This window comes from Cololabis saira, chromosome 1 (genome assembly GCF_033807715.1).
Source record: "Cololabis saira isolate AMF1-May2022 chromosome 1, fColSai1.1, whole genome shotgun sequence".
Classification (NCBI taxonomy): Eukaryota; Metazoa; Chordata; class Actinopteri; order Beloniformes; family Belonidae; genus Cololabis; species Cololabis saira.
This window is the reverse complement of record NC_084587.1, coordinates 47,582,281-47,606,165: the sequence shown is the minus strand read 5'-3', so window position 1 is coordinate 47,606,165 and position 23,885 is coordinate 47,582,281. Positions and strand designations below refer to the sequence as shown.

Here is a 23,885-nt window from a genome sequence, read left to right as displayed (position 1 = left end):
AAGATGCAATAAATTAATAAACAGACAAATTATTGATGAACGTAGACAGAGATAGAGACATGAATGGAGGAATGAGCTCAGTTGTAGTGTATTCTTATGAAAGAGCAAGGGGACGGATCAATCCATGAACACAGCTGTGGTGATGGACGGATGAAATGAATGAGTGAATGATCTCAGCAGGCCTGCCGTGTCCCTCAGTGAGCAGCTGCAGGAAGGAGTCTCCTCCAGATGGAGGATTGGCATTAGCCCCCTCCATTAAGGGAAACAAAAGGCAGGCATAGAGGGAAGCAAGGAGAAGGAGAGGAGAGGCGAAGTGACAAATGCAGGAAATTGAATGAGATAAGGAAGCCCAGCAATCATGAGAGAAGTTGAGGGCTTAGTGATGAAAGTGTTGAGTGACAAAGCCAGACAGCAGCATATCCTGAGGGATCCTGAGTCATAAGCACATTATCCACCCATCTGTCTGCTTAGACCCCCCCCTCCCCTCCCCCCACACACACACTTTCTTTCCTTTCCTCCCATCAGCCCCTTGATACTTCTTGCACCACATCTCACTTTTCATATTCGCTTCACTCACACTATCTTGCTTGAATCTCCTCTCAGGTTGCAGAGACACAATGCAGTAGTATCCTTGTGTTTGCATGGGTCAGAGTGATCCCACTACTGTTACACAGCGGTGTGGTGTTCTCAGTGGTGACACTGATACGTACAAACGCAGGGAGACACGTAAAGACCCCGAAGCTCTGAAAGCTTCTATGTCCACAGAAACGGCTCCTTTTTAAAGAAGACAGCGTGAGATGGATTACAGCCAATGTATGTGCCTCTCAAACTGCAAATACACCGGTGGAAAAACCAATCCCTTCTGATTCCATAATCACGTCTTCTTCCTAAGTGGAAGTGATTGACGATACACACCAAGTGCAAGCCTAGCCGAACGAATACAGCATGAAAAAAAAAAAAACGGTGACAGCAGAGCAATTCTTGTTTTGCAGCCACGGCATTTTCGACAAGAGATCAAGAGAGGAAATGTCAGCTTATTTTTTTTTGAACAGGTGTAATAATAGAAGCTGCTGGAAACCTTATACTGTAATTTCCTCTTGCATCAGGCACGAGACGAGTCGCCTCAGCCTCGCTGCCTTCACCAGACTTCTGCTGGAAAGAAAATGTTTAATCAGTTGAACCGCTGTGTGTCCAGAGGAGACATACAGAACAAGGTCAGTGCGCTGATCCCACTGTGGGAGAGGTAAGAACAGAGTGAATCATTTCTAAAAGCCTGTCTTTCAATGCCGTCTCCACGTTTATTTCTCATGCCATGGATGAAATGGACATGGTAACAGTTTTGCTTGTGAATGCCTGACTTTGGCCCGTTATTCTCTGCACAAAATGTTTTCCTGCCAGCCCACTATGGTCCACATCATCACTCTTGTGTGTGTCCCCTCCTGCTGCCCTTTTATTAGATTATTGTTTGTGTGAAAGGAGTCGGGTTTCTCACATGCTCTCTGGCCCTCGTGGATGCAGATATGGAGCTAGAAACAAAAGTCCACTCTCTCTCAGAATAATGAATCATTTCTAATGCAAATTAATGCTGGACAAAACCTGATTGCGCTGCTTTGCGTGTGTGTGCACGTGTGTTAATAAAACACCATGAACTGCAGCTCATTTCGCAATGAAAAACTGAAATGAGTGGAGTTAGTGATAAACGTGAGATCAACTCAATCATATTTGAAGCCAGAGTTTCCTTGTTTGACCCATTTAACATTATTCATGTGTTAGTCAATAACACAAGTACATGAATAAGATTAAAACTAGTTCGGTGATTTAAATTATTTTACTGCTTCTGCAGTGAAAAACGAGCAGTTTAAAAGTACAGTATAAAGGTAGATAATATTTGCAAGCACAGCAATCAAACGTGCCCCTCTTCGCTTTTGTGCTGCGAGTGAGAATAAAGCAATAAATAATAAACAAGTAAATCAGGGAGATAAAACAACATTTACGCAGTGTTCCACAGTGGTTATGTTCTGAAGCACGGATGAACATTTCCACAAATTTGCACACATCTACACAACCCTGTGCAAAGATGCTGGATCATCAGATAATAAAATGTGGACGTCTCTGTTTTAGTGATGGAGCCTGAATGTTTCTGGAGTCTTCACACACATGAACTGTCACTGGCTGGTGTCTTCACAGCCTCCAGACTAAGAAGTGGTCAGGACTCGGGGGGAAGACCCTCCGTGCACCAACTGAAGGCTCTGTGGGTCGATCCCCAGCCTCTACATGGGAATAAATCTGATCAATGGATTCAATTATTACAAAAATTATTTGTTCACAGAATCATTCAGGTTTTCATCAGAGAGAAAAATCTAGAATAAGAAAAAAGCAAGAGAAAAGAGAAAAAAGGCCAGGCACTTCGAAAGAATGTTAGAGGAGTCGATCTCCACTGACCGCCGTGTTAAACATCCGAATTTACAACATTAATTTTTCATCTGACAGCCTTGTGAACGAACTGTTCCGTCTCCATATCAAGATTTTACATCCACAAAGACTCTAGAGGTGGCTGGATACTCTAGAGGTGGCTGGATAAGCAGAATTAGGATGTTTTTCCTGAGTGGCGGCTGTCAAATAGGTATCTGTCATCACTGCAGCTTCTGAACACTGAACTTGACGTCTTAGCTGTGAATTAAGAGCTGATGTAGCCGTCACTCTCACTGTTAAGATAACATATACTTGTGCTGTTAACTGTACTAACAGGTCTGAATAAGGTTTTTGGTGAAAGACATTTAATTGTCATTTCAAGATAGTAAATGAATTAGTTTATATTGTTTTAAACAGTGTGTCCTGATGCGTCAAAGAACATCGGTGGGCGTGTTACCTCTTCTTAAAGTCAATGACAAATTTGGTATTCGGGTAGATTTCCAGATCCTTTAAGCTTGAAACTGATAGAAACTGACAGTTGATTGAGTTTTATCAGCTAGGGATAACCTGTCATTGATGGTATAAAATCAGTAACAGGCAAAACACTGAAGGAAACCAAAAGGTCAAAAATACTGCAGTAACAGTAACAGTTACAGTCTCATGGGAAATGATTCATCACTAATTTGTCTTTTATAAACTTAAACATATTTTCATATCGGCAACTTCCACAGGAGTCACAAGCTATTTGATTATATACAGTAGTATATAGGATAATATATACAGTAGTATTTACAGCACATACAGTATATAACAATACTGCAGCAGGAAAGAGTCCTCTCTGCTACAAATGCTGGCTTCTTGTTTATTGCTGAGCCTGGGGCTGGTAATGTCACCAATGCTGTAGGGAAACACACGCACGCACGCACGCACGCACGCACGCACGCACGCACGCACGCACGCACGCACGCACGCACGCACGCACGCACGCACGCACGCACGCACGCACGCACGCACGCACGCACGCACGCACGCACGCACACGAAAGCTGACTAATGGCACTGCAACCGCATTTACAGCCTTTCCCCCAGCATTCACACTTGTGCTCCTGTAAACATTTATTCATTCACATTGTCGTCTGCTCTCTATTCATATTCTTCCCTCATATTCTTACCCTCTAGTTACTGCATATTCTTACACTGTATGGTGGAGGTTGAGGCTTCTCAAATATAGTCTGGTCCAGTCCTTCTCATTTTTACTCCGTTTTGACTTTTTCTCCTTCAATTCAGTTAGTTTTAATTCGTTTTTAGTGTGGGTTTGCTAGTTTTTATTAGTTTTTATATTTTCAAAAATGCTAAGTTTTAGTTTAGTTTTTATTAGTTTTAGTTTTAGTTTTAGTTTTGACGTCACGGACCGTGGGACGTTAAGGTGTCGTAGCTGCCAGTTGGAGATAAGCGGCCAGAGCTGAATAAATTGATCATACCAAGAGGCTTATATTGACAGGGACGAAAAACGAGGAAATTATATGTATAATTTCAGTTCGTTTTAGTTTTCTAAACACGCAATATAGTTTCAGTTAATATCGTTTTTGTCTTTTAATTTTCGTTTTTATTTAGTTCAGTTAACGAAATTGTTTTTTCAATTTTAGCTTTCGTTTTTTCGTTAGTTTTCGTGAATGATAATAACTCTGCCATGTAGCTTCTTACTTGCTTTTTGTGGCCCACCGCCAGAAAAAGCAGTCACCTCTCTTTCTTAGCCTGCGTGAGGGCGACAAAGTTGATGGAGTCATGCTGTTAAAATTCCCCAAGTAATGTCATTTCAAACTGAACCTTAAAACGAAGTGGGAGGCCGGTACAGGTGTGATGTGATCTCGCCGCTTCATTCTTGTCAGAAGTCAACAATCAATTCCTTGTTTGTTGATCGACAAACAGACGATCGTTGCCTCAGAAGCCTTAAGGCTCTTTGAGACCAGAACATTTTAGGTCTGATTTGAGTGACAGAGATTGCTGAGGTATCGGTGATATGTTGGCAACACTATACCGTTATGTACAGAGAAGTCAGAGCCTCGTGAAAGATGAGAGCGGCTGCTGACGGCCAGCAAATATCAATCATACCAAACAAGCCGCTATCTGTTTACTCACATTAAAAACAAACCCTGTCACTTGTCTACACCAATCCATTCCTTCAGTCATGTTCTTTTTCTTTTCTTTTTATGTCCCTGTTCTGAACAAATCATATCACAAACAATGTTTGTTTCCTCCCTCAGACCATTTAGTAATAATCAGTTGTGTTTTGTACGTGGTTATAGGGGATTTTCTGCATGTCAGACCAGTTTGGCATCTCTCAGATTCTGCAATTCAAGACTTTTCATCTGCAATCAATCACATAATGTGGGAAATGACTTTAAAACCACTGATCACAGAACAAGTCCTGTATCTGATCAGGCTAACGATCAGCTGATTCAGAAAATCTTGTCATATGAAGCTTTACATTTAAAAAATCTATTCTTTACAAAAGGATTATTGTTTTAAGGTTACTTTTAGCTGGAGGACAGATTGAAATGAGAAAGACTGGGTTGTCCAAACACGATCATTCCTGATTCTGTTCATATTTAGAAAGTGTATCCCCATCCATGGAGGGACATCTTGAAAGTTCACGAGAGCATGTCTGGAAGAACATGCAAGTTTATAAAGAAAGATAATCATAAAACAATGTAAAACAAAGAGATGTCTCGTGCATTTTATCGTCTCACAGGGTGTACAGAGCGTGCAGAGTAATGCCTCATTTGCACTAAATTAAAACTATTTGGGGACCTGCTGTAGTTTGTAATAATTACGGAGGATGTCTGTGATTTTAATCCAGTGCAAATGTGTCCATGATTTGGCAAAGAAGAAGAAATTCTGCCCCTAATTGCCTTCTCTATTTCGAGGTAATTAGATCATTTAAGTCCTGTGCAAATGCACATTTCAGTAATTCAGTGATTTGCGGATGGGAATCTTTTGCACTTGGCACTTAACTCAATGTTCAATTTAAGTTACATCAAAGGTAATTGTTTGTTAAAACACAAGACGTCGTCATCAACGTCACTTCTGGTAATCATTCATTGTAAAACACGACGTAGGGGTTAAATACACAATATCTGATCCAGATGTCATTGTAGTCCTGTGTGAATAATACACAAGTCACAGAATAAAGCGGTAAATCAGAAATGAGAATGCGTAACCAGAATTAACTGAAAACGTATTTCTCAAACTTGTTTCCTAAATTAACTGTTGACAACAACTTTTGAAAGCTCAAGTTTAAAATAAACTGCAGGCCAAGGTTGTTTGAAGTCTCTCAGCATTGTCAGGGCCTTGGTAAACATCATCAGTGACTAGGTAATGAACACCAATTAGACCGATTCTTTGCAATAACATTACATAACAAACGTAAATTAGCAAGTAGTCTTGAACCTTTTCCTTCCCTCTCATGGAAACAATTCAACTCCTTCATTATAAATTTTCCAAGCTAAATGTATTCTCTCATTTCCATTAAGAAGAAAATGTGTATCAAAGAAACAAACTGTCACACACTGCCACTATAAATTTAATAAAAAATAAACTAAAAGACAGAATCCCTATGTGAAGTCTTACTCGTTCTACAATAATCACTAAGAACAAAGTCAGGTGCTGCTGCTCAAAAGCACCTTATTGATGGATCATCAGCAAACAATGACCTAAGAGAAGCCGTTCTTGCTGCCCACCAATCTAGGGAGAGTTTTAAAGTCAGTTCCCAACAATTTTGTCCATGGTTCTACAGTGACAACGATTATCCACAAGAGGAAAACATTCAATCACCTGCCATTCTTCCCAGGACTGGACGTCCCAGGAATTTTAAACCGAATTTCAGTGAGCAAAAGAAGAATATTGTGAAAAGGAATACAAGAACTAGTTCTCAGACTCTGCAGAGTTAACTTAGATAGATGTTAAAGTTCAAAATAATGCATTTAGAAGAAGACTGCAGGGGTATAGGCTTGTTTGTAAAATTGGGCAGAAGAAAGCTCTCCCTGGAGAGAACATGGTAATGATGCATATGAACAAATCACAAGACCTCTGGAACAAGGTCACATGTGCACACACACTATACCGTACGCCTGTGTGTGTGTGTGTGTGTGCGTGCGTGCGTGCGTGCGTGCGTGCGTGCGTGCGTGCGTGCGTGTGTTTCCCTACAGCATTGGTGACATTACCAGCCCCAGGCTCAGCCCCACGCACGCACGCACGCACGCGTGCGTGCGTGCGTGCGTGCGTGCGTGTGCTTAGTGAATAAGATGACAACAGGACAAGGAGCATGGATGATGTCAGAAACCTCCACCTAACACTGAAAACAGAAGCCCCGTTCACAGTCGGCTAGTTCTGACTCTGTAGCGCCTTCACTCCATCCTGCTGTGGCTGCAAACTCCGTGCTGAGGATGAAATCAGTCCGTCACGGGAAAAGTGAGAGACACCGGCTGTCCGAATGCCTGGCAGAATTTTCTGCCAGTCCAGCCGAGTCCAACCGGCTGAAGCTCCGTCCTTCAGCTGAATTAACGCCACAAACACACGCAGTGGTTTTAAAACTGAGGCCCGCACAGCAACAACCAGGTAGGAACTTTATTTTTTCAGTCAGTGTTTACTCAGTGATATATTTCATTCAGTGCCAACTAAATAGAGCATCCAGTAACCACAGACATTAAAGATCTGTTGCTGACTGTGAAGTCGGGGAAAGGACTGTCTTCAGACTGCCAAACACCACAACGCTTTGAGAAAGCATACATGAGGGATGTAACGTGTGTCTGTGGGTTCACTGTGAATGCACAGCTTGAAAGTCGCTGAAATTGTAAAGCCAACAAAGCACAGCTGCATACGCACAGCTGCGCAACAATCAAAAATGTCCCAACCATTGACAGTGAACAGCAGTCACAGGGTCACACCTATCGCAGCGTTATCAATGCAACAGTTTGCTGTACACAATGCGGGTCCCAAACAAAAGTCATCATCTGGATCTACGTAAGCAAGTAGAAAAGAGCCTCCCATTGGACAATTAAAGCATGGATGATGATGTTTCAACTGGAAGCGAGTTTTTCTTTTAGCAATTTAGTAACAGTAACAAGTGAAGATTGATTGATTGATTGATTGAGATTGATTGATAGTTATTTAACTCTAACTGATGCAGTTAGTTGTTTTTATTTCTTAAACAGCCATCATCCTGTGGTTGTGCAAAAGATTTGTTGAAATTTTGAGATTGATGAAACTACTGAAACTGGTTAAACAACTGGCCAAGGCGTTATGTTAATCTGGAATGATCATGATCGGCACTCACTTAAAGGAGACCTATTATGAAAAACACTTGCTTTAACATATATAAAGTGGTCTCCCCTCAGCCTGCCAACACAGAGAAGGAGGAAAGCAACCAAATTCTGCAGTGTCTGTACAGCCGCCCGGATGAGCCGTCCAGTGTGATGTGGATCTACGAGCCGTTCAGATTCTGCTCCCTTTCGTTACGTAACGACGGCAGCGATGCGTGAAACCACGCCCACAACTAACTCTGGCCGGAACAACAACAACACCTCCGCCGGCCAGAGGTTTCCGCATTTTCTACGCGTCATTCAGGCAGCCAATCAGCACAAAGCCTCATTATCATAGCCCCGCCCACTCAGAATCCTGCATAGATAATGAGGTTAGAGAATGAGATGATAAAGACATGGCTCAGAGGCTGAATTTCTAATTTATTTAGCAAAAACAATCAAAAGCTTGTTTTTAAGACATTCAAGGCCTGTTTAAAATAGGTATTAGATGCCATAATAGGTCCCCTTTAAACGTTTGGTAAAATCAAATCATAAAAAACAACAGTAGAAGTCACAGCTGTGTTTAATAGTGAAAGTATACGCGTTTCCACGAGAACAATGCTAAGGGAACTCCAGGGATCAGGACTGAACAGCTGTGCAGCCTTAAGAAAAGCACTTATCAGTGAGGCTAACCAGACAAAAAGGGCTTCAGTTTGCTAGGGAGCAGAAAGGTTGGACCATGGAGCAGTGGCCGAAGGTCATGTGGTCTGATGAGTCCAGATTTACCCAGAGTTCCAGAGGGATGGGTGCATTAGGGCAAGAAGAGCAGCGGATGAAGCGATGCTCCCATCATGCTTAGCGCCTACCGTACAAGCCTGTGGGGGCAGAGCTCTGATCTGGGGTTGCTGCAGGGGGTCAGGTCCAGGTTCAGCACCGTTATGACGTCAGCTGACAACATGTCACTGGTTTCATCTGTTTATGGACATTTTACATATGGAACTTTCAGTGGCAAGAATTCATTGTGCGGGACCCAGGACGTTAAAAATATGGACACAAGCCATTGAAAAACTGAAAGAACTTTTTTGGTTTTCTTGTCTTGCTTGTTTTGTCCTGTTGTTGTGTTATTGTTGTCTTGTTGGATGGCTACAGGGTGGGTGGGGGGACAGGGGATTTAAAGGTTTTTTCTGTACAATTGCATGCATAATTGTTCGATTTAACTGTATGTATCAACAAAATAATAAAAAACAGTTGATCAAAAAAAAAAATGAGTCAGCTGACTACCTAAAGATGATGAATGGCCAGGTTATTCCATCAATTGATTTTTTTCTTCCCTGATGGTGCATGCATTTTCCAAGATGAATCAAATTTAAATGGTCCTCCATCACCTCTCCCACTCCCATGCAAAACTCATTATCTTAGCTCCAACTCTGACAGTACAGCATGTATTGACGGTTCCCCTTTGACATTACCTACAACCTCTGCGTAATGTTGAACACACAGGGGCAGATTCGAGCACAGAGCAGGCAAATGAGATTACAGAGTGTCTGCAGGTTGTGACAGGGACTTTGTGCGTCACTCCTGCTGAGCCAGATTAGACTGAGCTTCACTTCAACTTCACAGCTCTGTTCGGGGTAACAGCCAGTCTGCGACTATGAGACAGATACCGCGCGTCATCCGCTTCCCTCTCACCGTCGGTCTCACTCCAACCTGATTCCACACAGTGCTCCTCACATGTCATATTTGGTTTTGTGAGGACAAACAGGTCTGTTTGATGTTATTTACCCACCTGCTCTCTGCCCTGCGTCTCAGGGCTCCATGAAGGCACCGGTTACAGTCCAGCTCCACTCGCTGTGCGTCCATCGTCCCGCTGAGGAGCGTCCGGATGATGTGTCTTCATCTCCTGAGGACATAAACAAGGTCATGATAAAGTATGGGGGGGTTGTGGTGCATTTCTGATACACGTGGTTTTCCCCTGAGAAGGAAGGAAAGCTGAGACGGGGGCCACGAGCCACTGATGAAAACTCCCCTCTCCCATCACATGACATTGTCAAACAACATAGAGTGTTCACAGTAGGAATGGGTGATATTTTACCGTTCACGATATACCGTCAAAATAAATTCCTCACGATAAGACTTTTGTCATATCGCGGTAAAAACGATAAATTCCCATTGATGACGTTTTTGTGTAAAGCTGATTTTTGGAAGGAAGGAAGTAAGGAAGGAAAGCAGGAAGGAAGGGAGAAAAGAGGAAGGAAGGAAGGAAGGAAGGAAGGAAGGAAGGAAGGAAGGAAGGAAGGAAGGAAGGAAGGAAGGAAGGAAGGAAGGAAGGAAGGAAGGAAGGAAGGAAGGAAGGAAGGAAGGAAGGAAGGAAGGAAGGAAACAAGGAAAGAAGGAAGGAAGGGAGAAAAGAGGAAGGGAAGAAGGAAGGAGAGAGCAGGAGGAAAGAAGGAAGGAAGGGGAAAAAGAAGGAAGGAAGGAAGGAAGGAAGGAAGGAAGGAAGGAAGGAAGGAAGGAAGAAAAGAGGAAGGAAGGAAGGAAGGAAGGAAGGAAGGAAGGAAGGAAGGAAGGAAGATAGGAAGGAAGGAAGGAAGGAAGGAAGGAAGGAAGGAAGGAAGGAAGGAAGGAAGGAAGGAAGGAAGGAAGGAAGGAAGGAAGGAAGGAAGGAAGGAAGGAAGGAAGGGAGAAAAGAGGAAGGAAGGAAGGAAGGAAGGAAGGAAGGAAGGAAGGAAGGAAGGAAGGAAGGAAGGAAGGAAGGAAGGAAGGAAGGAAGGAAGGGAGAAAAGAGGAAGGAAGGAAGGAAGGAAGGAAGGAAGGAAGGAAGGAAGGAAGGAAGGAAGGAAGGAAGGAAGGAAGGGAGAAAAGAGGAAGGAAGGAAGGAAGGAAGGAAGGAAGGAAGGAAGGAAGGAAGGAAGGAAGGAAGGAAGGAAGGAAGGAAGGAAGGAAGAAAACAAGGAAAGAAGGAAGGAAGGGAGAAAAGAGGAAGGGAAGAAGGAAGGAGAGAGCAGGAGGAAAGAAGGAAGGGGAAAAAGAAGGAAGAAAGGAAGGAAGCCCATCCCTAGTTCACAGGGAGGAAGAAAAAGAGCGTAGTGAAGTACAAGAGGAGGACACACTTAGAGGATGGCAGAAGGAAACAAAACAGAGAAAAAAAGACACTTTCCCATCAGAGAGCTTGACGGATGGCAGAGAGAAAAGCTGAACGGGCAGCAGAGTTAAGGCTTTAAACAAAAACGGGGGAAAACACTGAAGTAAGTCGAGGGAGGAGGGGAGGAGGTGGATGGAGAGACAGATGAGGCGAAAAATGACAGAAGAGCTCCATCGCAGTCGGATGGGCCTGCCTGCCTGTGCTGTTTGTGGAGTCCCACTTCCCCCTACTCTGCTCCAAACACCATCCATATTTGATGAGACCCTTACAAAGCCCTGGGAAAAGAGATCCTGGGAACTCTTCTGTCCCTCCTCCCTCCAAGATCTGCCTCTCCACCACTTTTCAAAACTTCCCTCCTAAAAACCGTTATTAATTTTGTTGTTTCCTTCGTGTCTGCTTCTCCTTTTTTTTCCGGTTCTCTGTTTTAATATCTTTTTGGTTATTTTTAAAGATTAATTGTCTCCGCCAGCTCTCGACGGAGCGTGAAGCCAGCAATATTTTAGTCAGTGCATTTTTAAACAGCTCCACTGATTCATCCTGTTCAAAAAAAAATGGAGTTAGGCAGTACTAGTTTTTGTTCACCCATAAGCACACACCATGCACGTTTGCTCGTCTCTTGTACACAGTCAAAGACAAATAGGGGCACTTTTTTTTTGTGATGGTGTATCTGTCGATGTGTTTCATTTAAAGAGTGGAAGTATGTTTTTATGCTGTGAGTGAACGGGTGGAGTGTGTGTGTGTGTGTGTGTGCCTGTTAGAGTGCTGCTGGCATCAATAATGCATCTAGATAATGCAGTCGCTTCAGTCTACCAACAACTAACAGGCGGACGGATGAACACAGAGGACGACAGAGAATGGAGGGGGGAAGAGGGAAAACACATGAGGTTGCAAAGCACAGAAACATGAGACAGGGGAACGTGAGTGATGTAATAAACCCAACGTCCATGCTGAGATCCACAACGCAGTGAAAGTGACGTGAAATGTCACATGCAGTTTTTAAGGTTCTCATGACCTATGACCTGAGATGAGGAAGCGTTAACGATCATATAAGAAAAAAGATTATTACTTTACATAAACTCTACTGACCCCTCAGAGTCGTCATGGACGTGAAATCAAATGATTAAAGTAAAACAATTTTATGAATGAGCCCCTTAGATGGTTGGAGCTTGGGAAAGACCAAGCAAATAAAGGAAGTTGGACACCTGGGAAAGCTGTTTCAAAATAAAACAGGAACTCTATATACACAGGAGTACAAAAGAAACAGCACAATAAAACCTTGGGTAAAACAGGGGAACACAGCAAGAAAGACATTATCCCCAAATCTAAAATGTCACTTTCCAAGACCACAACAGGTATTGAATGTATAAGAGCACGTTAATATTTGCACATGGCTCAGGACACTACAGTAGAACTGAAAGACAAACTCATTGTGTTCAAACTCAAAAAGGAAACAGCAGAAAGAATCAACGGGGGCGACATGTCAGCATTTCCCATGATTTTCACTATCTAAGTAAGTTTAATAGACACTTATAGGAGGCGTCCAGGTGGGCAATAAGGCACGACAGGGCAGGACAAAATAGTATAGAATAGAATAGAATAGAATAGAATACAATACAATAGAATACAATACAATAGAATAGAATAGGGCAGGGCAGGGAAGAATAGGATAGAATATGGTAGGGTAGGATAGGACATTACAGGATAGGAGAGGGTCCAGCAGAAACTGTTGACCCTGAGTAGAAGGAATGGAGGGTAGAAAATGGATGGAATGATGGCTAGACCTATAATACTGAGTATGCAGTAAAGTGGTCTGACATGGAGTTTGCATGTTCTCCTTGTACTGGCGTGGGTTTTTTCGAATGTGTGTGTCTTTGTGTTTCTGTGTGTGTGTGTGTGTGTGTGTGTGTGTGTGTGTGTGTGTGTGTGTGTGTGTGTGTGTGTGTGTGTGTGTGTGTGTGTGTGTGTGTGTGTGTGTGTGTGTGTGTGTGTGTGTGTGTGTGTGTGTGTGTGTGTGTGTGAGAGAGAGAGAGAGAGAGTACAATTGCCTACCAACATGCATATTAAAGGGGACCTATTATGAAAAACAGGTTTTTTCTTGCTTTAACATATATAAAGTGGTCTCCCTCAGCCTGCCAACTCAATTACCAATCCAGCCTTACCAATCAACATTCAGAAAAGATTTGAAAAAAGAAAAAGCAAGTATAACTTAAAAGGAACAGAGATTTTTATAAAACCAAGATGCAGGACAAAATTGATGGAACGTTGTGTTTCTGTGAAAGGAATCAGTTTATGGAACAATCTGAACAAAGAAAACAAAGAATCCAAATCAAAAATTACATTTAAAAGAACAATTAAAACCTGTATGTTAAGGAAATATAACGAAAAATGTTGAGTTTGATTGACATACCCGTAGGTGGTGGTAATTTTATTTAATGTTATTTTAATTTTATTTTAGTTGTTTTTATTCACTTAGTTTTTTGTTTTTTTTTTAATTATTATTAAATGATGTTATTTGTGAAAGGGGCAGATCAGATAAGATTCTTCTTCTTTCTGCTCCCTTTTCATTCATAAGTTAGGAACATTTGTATTTGTGTTTGTATTGAATTGTTTTGTTTTTTGAATGAAAATAAAGAATAAAATGAAAATGAAATGAAATGAACTCAGAGAAGGAGGAAAGCAACCAAATTCTGAAGTGTCTGTACAGCCGCCCGGATGAGCAGTCCAGTGTGATGTGACTTCTACGAGCCGTTCAGATTCTGCTCCCGTCGTTACGTAACCAAAATGCAATTTGCATCGGTTGGCCTCCGATGTGTGAAACCACACCCACAACTAACTCTGGCCGGAACAACAATAACAACTCCGCCGGCCGGAGCTTCCACCATTTTTTCGTAGCGGTGTATCGCGTCATTCAGGCAGCCAATCAGCACAGAGCCTCATTATCATAGCCCCGCCCACTCAGAATCCTGCATAGATAATGAGGTTAGAGAATGGGAAGATAAAGACATGGCTCAGAGGCTGAATTTCTAATTTATCTAGAAAAAACAATCAAAAGCTTGTTTTTAGGACATTCAAGGCCTGTTTAAAATAGGTATTAGATGCCATAATAGGTCCCCTTTAAGTTGACCAGTGATTGCAATAGGAACAAAAGTGTGAATATATATAGTAAATTGTTGTCTTGTTTGCGTCCTGCTCCTTGTGTCATGCATCTCCCCTGGCAGCAGCTGGAAGCAGCTCTCTCCCTCCCATCACCCATCCAGGCCAACTGACCCCATGACTCCAAATAGGGAAAAAGTCATAGATAGACAGAAATGCATTTGCATTCTTCCTGATGCCACCAAGTGACAGCATGTCAAAGATGCCTTTTTTTTTAGCCAATGTGTCCCAAAAGGACTACAGAGGGAGAGCAACAGCAACTCTGTGCTGTAACAGAAGAAATACACACATTTGCATGAAAAATATTGATAGAACGTAGAAAGCTGATATAGTGCCTTGCACAATGTAGACTACCATTTTCTCTGTCAGAATTGGTTAAACTTTTAATTTCACAATATTTTGGATCCGCTTTTGACACAAAGACAAACCTGGAGCTCTGCTGAAAGGGAACAGCTGAAGAGAAGACAGAATATCATTGTTACTACTACTACTACAGGTTTTTCTTGTTAACCTTATTTAAACTAATAATTACAATTTTAATCTGTACTGGGCTGATGAACAGTCTAGGTTGTACCCCTGCCTTTCACCTGCAGGGAGCCGGGATGATCTCCAGCTGATCCTCGACACGCGGAATAGAAAAAAAAGCTGGGTCTTGACAATGGATGAATGAATGGATGGATGGATATCAGTTGTCTTTCATTTTGTAATAAGACGAGAATATGGTTTTGCATTGTTTTGTTGAAAAATGCCCTCAGAAAGATCTGTTTCTAAAAGAAAAGATAAGTAACTCTCAAATCTCAGTGTACTTTTCTGCAGTGACGCTGCCATCACAGAAGTGTGAATGACCTTAGCAAAGGGCACTGATACGACGCCGTACCCTCACAGAGCCTGGTTTGTGGACTTGCTGCTGACAATAGTCTGGATCTTTACTTTTATTTTTGGCTCATTCCACACGGTGCCCACTTCTTTCAAAATAAGAACTAAATTATTGATTCTCCTGACCACAATACTCGTGGTCTGGTATGGACCAGATGCTTTTGCATAAGTTTTAAGTGGCATTTGTAAATGTAGCTGTATATTCTCGTGTTTGACCTTTACACACTGAAATTCCACCAGATTACTAGGGACAAACACTGACAAACACTTTTTTAAATATTTACAAATACGGAGCATTGTTCAATCACTTATCAAAGCAAATAAAATTCGACTTGGACTATCTGAAATAGAGGACATATTTATAACTTCAGACACAATTAAAGGAAAGATCAGTGAGTTTTATAATATTTTATCACAAGGAGGTTTGTCATCTTTCCAAACTTTAGTGAAGATATGGGAGAAGGAGTTGGGGATGGTCTTTGAAGAAAATACTTGGTTAAATATATGTGAAAATATACATTTTCCTTTTACTAGTAATAAAATTAAAGAGGCTAATTTTAAATTTATTCACAAATTTTATTTAACTCCAATTAAAATGCACAACATTTCAAAGGATATCTCTTCAAAATGTCCAAGATGTAAAAGAATCGATGGAACATTTGTACATATGTTTTGGGAATGTGATCTTTTAATACGTTTCTGGAAATCAATTAATTCCTTCACACAATCAGTATTAGAAATTAATTTTGAGTTAAGCTCCAATTTGTATTTATTAAATGACACACTGGATCTTCAGTTAGACCGGAAAAAAAGCAGGATATTAATCATGATCACATACTTCGCTAAGAAATGCATACTTTTACTTTGGAAAGATGATTCCCCTCCAACTTTCAAGTTTTTTTTGGATCAAATTTCAGTTTTTTTACCATTGGAAAAATTAACTTTAGAAAAATACAACCGTGGTCATATTTTTCAAGAATTTTTGTTTCCATTATTCTCAAAACTGGACCAATGAGTATCTTTATTTTCGAACTTGTGCCTTATATGTTTGTATGTATATATGGGGATATATATATCGTTTGATATCGCTGTTGCTGCCATTATATATTTTTTTATTTATTTATTTTTAATATTTATTTAATTTTGTTCTCCCTTAATGTATGTTTTTTTTTTTTTTTTTTTTTCTCCCTAGGGTAATTATGGGGAGGGTAGGAATGTGGGTATAATAGAAATCATGCATGTGAAAATGTGAATTGTGAAAATTATTGTGAAATAAAAAGATATTTAAAAAAAAAAAAAGATTACTAGGGACGTTTGATCATTTTTATACACTCAATAGGAGGGAATATGCAAATCCCTTTCCATCTTTATATGAGGAACACCATTTTTAAGTATTCCAGCAGCTTTTGTCATACATTTGTTAACAAAGTAGAGTTCTCCTGACACGCTTGACCTTTTTTTAGAAAGAATTGCAAGCCAGAAATGGAAGAACGTTATATATCAACAAATTCAATTAATGTGAAGAGGAAAAACCTGAGGTATTTTAGGTAGCCACTCTCTGGGAAAAAAAATAGTTATTGATTTGGGGCTGTACTTCAGATGGTCACGTTTTCTAAAGCTTCTGATTGACCCTTGTCTGTCCTCTCTCTTAAAGGGGCAACTGAGAGCAGGCAATCCCTTTAGCGGTTCACCGCCCAGACACAGACGTGAAAACGAATGGACACAAACACTCATAATCCATGTCACCTGATGACCTTTAAAGGAAAAGACCTAACACTTAATCGACATAGACAGTCGCAGGTCGTGTAGGCTATGGATCTGAGTGCATGTTTGGGTGCGTTTCATTAATCATGCATGTTAACAAGACGATCAGAAAGATACGGGGATAGATAAAGTGATCTAATCCTGATAAGTCTTTAAATGGAGTTAAAGGAAAGTTTGTACATTTCGTATCAAAACTAGAATAAAACTGAGGTGTTTTTGCTAAACAACATGTTTAGCTACAATTTACTGTATTTTAGAGAAAATTGCTGAAGGATGCTTTTAATTTCTCATTTATTTTCATTTATCGTAATTTTTAATGAAGTGATGGGGAATTACAAGCTACATGTTATGACCCCAGTTCCCAAAAAGCTGGAACATTGTGTAAAATGTAAATAAAAACAAAATGCAATGACTTGCAAAACTTGTAAACCTGTATTGTATTTACAGTAGAGCATAGAAAACATGAAGACATTTTACCCTTTCATGAAAGATTTTAGCTCCATTTGAATCTTGATGGCAACAACACATCTCAAAGTTGCACCATAAACTGAATCTAAGCTGAATCTGATAGGTGCTTCTCACTGTAGAGAATCCAGACCTTCCTCAGGAACACGATGGCTCATCTGAATGCATTGTTCATGCTCTCTATGGAGAACAAACTTGTCAAAAACATCCCTGACTCAGAGAGTTATTGAGAAATGTGCTTCTCTCAAGGATAGAAGGGCAACATTTATGTACAAAAAACACTGCATGTCATTATAATGTTGCTATTGTTAATTTTATTTATCAAAATACACTGATGTGATACTTTACTACATTATTTGATTGCTTTTCTGTCTATGTTGGAGTCTGGTATAGCCCCCCCTGGAGAAAACTACACCAGCCACCACCAATGTCAGGCTTTAAAAGGGTTAATTAGATGTTTCAGACTGACTCTTCTATTTTGTGAAAGAGATTAGGCTTGACCTAAAACCCTGTGGACATCATTTTCTGTTGTATGTGTATTTTATTGGTCTTTTGCGAAACACTTTGCGACATCTGTAAAAGGTGCTATATAAATAAACTTTTACTTACTTACTACCACTTTGTGAATGCCGAATTCTGGGACTGAAGTTTAGCACATTATATATATATATATATATATATATATATATATATATATATATATATATATATATATATATATATATATATGTATGTATATGTATATATGTATATGTATATGTATATATATATGTATGTATATATATATATATATATATATATATATATATATATATATATATATATATATATATATATATATATATATATACATACATACATACATACATACATACATACATACATACATATATATATATATATATATATATATATATATATATATATATATATATGTATATATGTATGTATGTATATATATATATATATATATATATATATATATATATATATATATATATATATATATATATATATATATATATATATATATATATATATATATATATATATATATATATATATACACACACCAGCGCTATTAGTGATATCAGAGTCAAGATTATGATATTTCTCCAGATTCAAATACTTTCTTTTTATTGTATGTTTTGTCCTTGTTGGAAAGCATCTGGGAATCTGAATCTGAAGCTGCTAGCTTAAAAACTGACAGAACACAACTGTGTTGCTTTGTTTGGGGCCATCTCAGTCTGAAAATTTGTCATCCAACCGTTCAAGTTTATAAGTTACTTGGACATATCACCCATCTTTAGCTTATCTGAATACCAGCCATCAGCTGTATGTATAGGATTTCAGCTTTCTCTTATTGTACAAAAATGAAGTCATGACAACTCACCTCTACCTGAAGCATTTTTGTAACCAGTCTACAAAGCCGAGGTCCTGCCCTGGCTGAGTCCATCACAGGCATCACTGACAGCTCATTTACTAAAGTAAATAGCATTGTAAGAGTTTGGAAAATAATCTCATTCTGTTTTTCTTCCCCAGTATTGTGATTGCAATTTAATATGCACTTTTCTTTCCTTTTTCAATAAAACCTAATTGATGATTTTTATACTAAAACAATATTATATACATTTAACATAAAATGTTATTTCTATAGACTATAAATCTTTGTTTCAAGTGTTTTTATTTTATTTTGTCAGTTGCTACAGTATACGACTAATAATAGTATAAGTGAATTTTAACCAGATTTGTTCAACACCACCAACCAACAGATCTATTACCTCAAAGACATGAAGCTTAAATTAAAAGTTATTGACTAAAATAGTTAATTGGTTATTTTTAATAACAGTTCTGGACTGGTTTTACAATTAAAATGAAGTCAAATTGAAGTATTTAATAGTTTTACAAATCAAATGATAAATAGAAACCGAACATGTCCCAGAGTCAATTTAATCCTAGTTTGAGCCGTTTAAGTAGGGTGGTTTTTGAACTGGTCCTGGTCTGAGGCTCTGTTGCTCTAGAAGGTGGACTAATGGTCCTTTAGTCTTGTGGTGATTCAGAAACTAACTTCACTTTCAGGAGATATCACATGAATCACAATGATTCCTGATAATACCCATCTGAAGTTGTAAGTCGTTGAAGCACCTCTTTTCGAGGTCACATAAATGACCATCACTTAATTCTAACCTGTGGACTGAGACTGATGAGTGACAACTTCTCTGAATCACTAGAAGGAAAATAAAGTAGCCTAAATCCGCATTGTGGTCTGGAGTATTACTAGTTTTAATCAGAGCTCTGATAGGCAGATATTTCTTGGTATCCAATATCCCACCGCCAAAAAATAACCATCAATTTTTCATTGGCTTAATTGTTTAAATTATTATTTTAATTATTAAAAACCGAAAATCATGAGAAACATTTGTTGCTTGAGATGCGTGTCTCATGATGCAGCAGCGGCTTATGTCCCAGGGTTTATCAGTGTTGCATCGTCACCGCGCTGGCACCATATCTGTAGCTAGGAACTTGGTTATTGCCCGAGTGATTTCCCCATGCCGTTTTAAATTCCGCTTGTATGAATTAATTTAAACATTTCGGGCAATGATCCCTGTCTTTGGCTTTTTGGCTTGTCCGGTGAAATAGCGCTCAACATTTAAAACTGCCAGTAAAGTGACCTTACAAACTGTACATGGCTCTATGCTGTTTTAAAAACCCAAATAATCCCCCGCTGTGGCTGTGCTGTTCCTCTTCGAGACTAAAGTTTCAGCTGATCCAGCTTCTCACTGTTTCCTGGAACTAGAACCCATCGCACAACAGATTAAAGCAAAGCATTAAAGTTGATGCAGTCGGGGAGCTCCACTCACTCTCGTGGCACATGACAACCTCATTATCATTCACGATGTGATCATAATATCCTGCTTCATGATATTGCGATATTATCCCAAATGCAATTACTTATTCAGCCCTAAATAGTACAACTTCATCATATTTAAAAGTCTTTCTAAAACGTCATGCTACACTATTTTCATTGGGAATTACCTTAAACATAAACATTATGACATGGATCGTAAGCAAATCATCTGTCTTTAGGTCACGAGGCCGCCCTCTCGTACTTTTGATTGCAACAAACCTGTGTTTATCTCGCCCTGAGACAACGTTTGAGCAGGCGTTACTATCATCTTTGTGAAAGCACATACTGAGAGGGAATACTCTGCCTTCATGGGAACACTGTGAATGCACAGCCATGTATGGCGCTTTTCCACTAGTACCTACTCAGCCCGACTCGACTCACCTCACCTCGGTTTTGCGCTTTTCCACCAGGGGTCTAACGTGCTGAGTACATACTTTTTCTGTAGCTATTCTGCCGAGGTTCTAAGCGGCTGAGTCGGCTGTATCTGACACCATCACACTACAGGCCACCGATTGGTCGGGGGGTTGGAGTCAGACGTCTGAGTCAAGAGGAGGAAATCAGAGAAAGAGACTCTGACAGATTCTGGTTCATTTTATTCAACAGGCAATGGCAGCAAAAGTCTGTTTCATAACTCTGAGGTGCAGATGTTCATAAACCTGGTGCTGAGGAGAGAATTAAAAAGGGATCTAGACGGGCGATAAGGAATGACCAGATCTACCAGGAGCTCTGTCACTTCATAGCTGCTCGTGGCTCCCAGCTGACTTTTCAGCAGCGCAGAGACAAACAAACAAAAAGCGTCGCCGCTTGAAGCTTCTCTCACTCTCATTTTTTAACTTGATATCGAACACAAGCCACAGACCCAGCAGCACATCTATCATCTCCTCCAGGTTCTACATCTTTAGTGTTGTTGTCTTCTTCGTTTAGATCACACAATCAAATACGTCACAGCAGCTTCACTCCAACCTCCTACTTCTGCTCCAGGTGCTGAATTGTTATGGAAAACAAACTTGGCCGAGCTGAGTGGAGTAGAGCCGAGTAGGTGCTAGTGTAAAAGCGCCAGTAGTGGAGGCCGAATGAAGAGGGGATCACCAGTACGTCTTTGTTGCGCAACCTGTGCAAAAGCGTTTTTTTTTTAGTTGTTGGCACATGATCGTGTCGCCTGCCGACCATCTGCCAGTCCGTTTGGGAGCTCTGTGAGAAACCGACTTCTACCACATCATTGTCTGTCCCCAAACCAATCCACTGTAGAATCGTCTAGTCTGAAAGCTTCTTCACGGCCATCCATCTTATACTGTATACAGTGTTTGTTACCAAAAGACTTTGGAAATATCCTCTACCTTTAAGTGTGTGTGTGTGTGTGTGTGTGTGTGTGTGTGTGTGTGTGCGCGTGTGTGTGTGTGTGTGTGTGTGTGTGTGTGTGTGTGTGTGTGTGTGTGAGTGTGTGTGTGTGTGTGTGTGTGTGTGTGTGTGTGAGCGAGAGAGCGAGAAAGAGAGAGGGAGAGAGGGAGAGAGAGAAACACCCAAGTTTTCTCTCAGGATTAAACATAACAAATAAGAAAGCATCAAAAATGTAGCCAAGACTAAAAATAACATCATAAATTAGTAAAGCCTGGGAGGGCTTTCAGAACGCAGCCGGCCTCATTCTTCTTCTTCTGTTTCAATTCTGACTGTCAGGCCTCACTTTGTATTAGCTTCCTTCCACAAAGCCCAGTTGGATGCACAAAGAGTGCTCCTCCTGTGATGTTCCAGTCAAACCACACACGCAGCAGAAGGTAGGGTTGTGTATTAGCATGGCACAACACAAACAGCACAGTGAGAGGAGTGTTTCTGACAGCTGAAGCATGATGCAGCAAAATATCTGAAGCGGCATCCCACTGTAGGATGCATGGAATGTGTGTGTGCTTGTGTGTGTGTGTGTGACGGTGTGTGTGTGTGTGTGTGTTAGGGAGTGTGCAGGAGTGTTTGTGTGCAGTTGTTCATGTTCCCGGCTGCAGTGATGCATTAGTAAAACACATTTCACACAGACTATGTACTATTAGTCTGTTCATCAATTCTTTAGCAGCAGTTGAACACAGAAAACGGCCGAGGCTCGGTGTGAGAGCGTCCAGGGAATGTCTGGATCTACTCGTAGCCCGTCCAGTGGCCGGTGTCAAACATGCTGGGGGTCACTTGACCACTTTCCTCACACCTTCCAGTGCTGTCCACATGGTCAAGGACGGTTCAGGTTGTTTCTAAGCTTAAAATTCCCTCGGAGCAACCTGTCTCCTCCCCGTCCTGGTCAGCACTCCTTCATCTCCGGACGGAGGTGGATTTCACAGGTGTGGCCATGAAAGGGTGGCAGCTCTCACCTGTCCCCTTTACCTTTATTGGCTTCTTATGGAAGAAATGTTTATTGATGTTTTATAAAGGCTTAAAAAGTGAAAGTTTTCCTGTTTGAATTAAACCTTGCAAAAGGAAAACCTTTCAAGTTTCCTTTAATTGAGACCCATAGTGAACAAATAGACTCGAGAGCAGGCGTTTTCTTATTCATTTTAGATTCGACGTGCCTTTGACAAGCCCACTACAAGAAACCAAACATTATTTAGTCAGCTGTTAATCTATGTTTGACCACTTTGCGCCTGGGTGTTGTTCAGTAGTTGACAGTAAGAGTAAGGTGTAAAGACCTTACCGAGTGGCAGGTTTCCTTCTGTAATCCCCTCCCGAGCAGGCGGACCGTCTCCACCGTCCTGCTCGAGGAACAACTTGGAAAAAGCGCCGCAGAAACAGCCACTCCTTCCTTAAAATGCCGAAACAAGTCCGATAATCCGTTTCCACCTGATTCCCGACGGAAACGGAGGGGGGTAAAAGCGACAGAGGTGTGTGTGATATTCCCAGATCTGCGGTCCCGGGGCAGGTGAGCGGCGGCTGCGCACCGGAGAGACGCGCAAGGCTTAGGCGAGGATAATCTTCTCACTCCTCCATCCCTCCATCCCGTCTCCCTCCCTCTCTCCCTCCTTCTCTTTCTCTCTCACACACACACACACACGCACACACACACTCTGGGAGTTTTAAAAGACGGACTCCGCTTGGCACAGCAGCGCATTCAGATAACAGCAGCGCGAGCTCGCTATTGTTTACGCACCTGCGTCTGTGCGCTAATTAAAGCCAGTATCGTCTCGTGCGTCCGACACGAACTTCTTTTCAGATGCTTCTCAAATATGAAGCTTTGCAGTGGTTTTAAAGGGAGTGAAGTGGCTACGGATTCTTAATAGGAGTAGCTGTTAATATCCCTAAGTCAGCACAAATACGGAAGAGTATTGGAGCCAGGCAGGAGAAAAATAAAAATAATATTTTAGAGGAGGAAGATTTTTTTTTCATTATGCACGTCGAGAAAAAAGTCTAAATTTCGTGAATAAAGTTGAAATGTTTAGAAAAAAAGGCGAAATTTTCGACTTTATTCTTAAAATTCATTCTTGACATTTCAAAATCTTGAGATTTCGACGTTTTTCTCGAAATTGTATTTCAACATTATTCTCGACATTTCTACTTTTTTCTCGAAATTGTATTAATCTCGACATGTCGACTTTTTTCTCGACATTTCGACTATTTTCTCGAAGTGCACAATAAAAAAAAAAACTTCTCCTTTCAAATATTTGTTCTCCTGCATGGCCTAATACTGTTCCGTAGTCACCTGATCATTTGACTGGAAATGATCATTTCTAAATAAGCACAAAGCCAGCAGGAAGACAACACCCAAGTTTCTGTTCTCAAACTGAATGTTAAAAATGTGAAGTTTTTTTACATTGAAAGTGACAACACTGACTTCATATGCTACACCCTACAACCCAAATTATTTAACTCACTTCAGCATTATTATAGACAAAATT

General features: G+C 40.6%; 1 protein-coding gene across 1 annotated transcript in view; it reads right to left on the bottom strand.

Annotated features, from left to right (window-relative positions):
- The window catches only part of LOC133446731 (FERM and PDZ domain-containing protein 1), an 81,939-nt gene extending 59,024 nt beyond the window's left edge, over positions 1-22,915 (bottom strand). The window contains exons 1-2 of the mRNA XM_061724750.1: positions 22,688-22,915; positions 9,498-9,611 (exon numbers count right to left, since the gene is read on the bottom strand). The gene's annotated coding sequence lies outside the window, so the exon portion shown is untranslated. The remainder of the gene's footprint in view (positions 1-9,497; positions 9,612-22,687) is intronic.
- Between the last annotated feature and the right edge of the window lie 970 nt (positions 22,916-23,885).